The sequence below is a fragment of the Triticum dicoccoides genome, chromosome 5B (genome assembly GCF_002162155.2).
Source record: "Triticum dicoccoides isolate Atlit2015 ecotype Zavitan chromosome 5B, WEW_v2.0, whole genome shotgun sequence".
Classification (NCBI taxonomy): domain Eukaryota; kingdom Viridiplantae; phylum Streptophyta; class Magnoliopsida; order Poales; family Poaceae; genus Triticum; species Triticum dicoccoides.
The window spans coordinates 308,520,879-308,522,180 of record NC_041389.1 but is presented as its reverse complement, the minus strand read 5'-3'; the positions used below and the strand labels follow the sequence as shown (position 1 = coordinate 308,522,180).

Genomic DNA, 1,302 nt, shown 5'->3' with positions numbered 1-1,302 from the left:
GGCGCCAAATGGGGCGCGTGGGGGTTTTGCTTTGTGCCATTGATGGGCGGTCCAGAGGAGGACAAGTGCGCGAGTCCCGCCCGTCCGCGCGCTGTCCGTTTCACCCCGAAAACGGTGCAAACTTGGACCGGGGATGGGTCGAAAGCGGACAGAAAACGGACAAGTCCGTTTGCGCCCGCACGCTGGGTTGTCTGGTTTGTCCGTTTTGCCCCAAATGGACGCACCCAGACAGGATGGGGTCGCGCGCTGGAGTTGGCCTAAGCATGCCACAGAGACAAAAAATCCGATGTGGCAAGGTAAGGGGTTTGTGACCCTAGGAAGAACCAATGTCAAGCGCGCGGACCTATGCAAAACACTTAAATGAATTAAGTTTGCCCAATGCATGAAAGGCTTTAGTTGTTAAACAATTAAATGAAGGAAGTTTAGCACCAACAAACTAAACATCTATGCACTGGGGACATCTGTTGCTAAACTTTTTAATGCATCTAGCAGCCCATCTTAGCACCTGTGCATTGGAAGAGGCCTAAGACTAGCCACAATGGATAGTAACATGGACTACTAACATGCCCATGTTACTACCTCTATATTGGGGAGTAACATATGTGTGGTAACATGCAACACTTCATTTATTAGGCTATAGACACATCTTGCCTTGATATGTGTGATGTTACTCATACTATTAGTAACTAGCTATGTTACTACTTTTATCTCTTTCTTCATTTATTTCTTGCCACATCATCTACTTTATCTAGATATGTGTGATGTTACTACCTATGTTACTCCCACTGTGGGTAGTCTAAGGCTGGTTGTAACGGGGAGTATCATATATTAGTATCATGCAAATGATACCAGTGTATGATACTGTTGGGAAACGTAGCATTCAATTTCAAAAAATTTCCTACGCTCACGCAAGATCTATCTAGGAGATGCATAGCAACAAGAGGGGGAGAGTGTGTCCACGTACCCTCGTAGACCGAAAGCGGAAGCATTAACTTAATGCAGTTGATGTAGTCGAACATCTCTCGAGTCAACCGATCAAGTACCGAACATACGTCACCTCCGAGTTCTGCACACGTTCAGCTCGATGACGTTCCTCGAACTATTGATCCAGCAGAGAGTCGATGGAGTCGATGAGTTTCGTCAGCACGACGATGTGATGACGGTGTTGATGTGATCCGCGCAGGGCTTCGCCTAAGCACTACGATGATACTATCGGAGGAGTAAACGGTGGAGGGGGGCACCACACACGGCTAAGACAATTATTGTGCCTTTGGGGTGCCCCCGCCCCCGTATATAAAGGAT

At 47.4% G+C, this 1,302-nt stretch overlaps 1 pseudogene; it reads right to left on the bottom strand.

Annotated features, from left to right (window-relative positions):
* LOC119309444 overlaps positions 1-1,302 on the bottom strand; it is a 16,180-nt pseudogene that overhangs the window by 2,391 nt on the left and 12,487 nt on the right.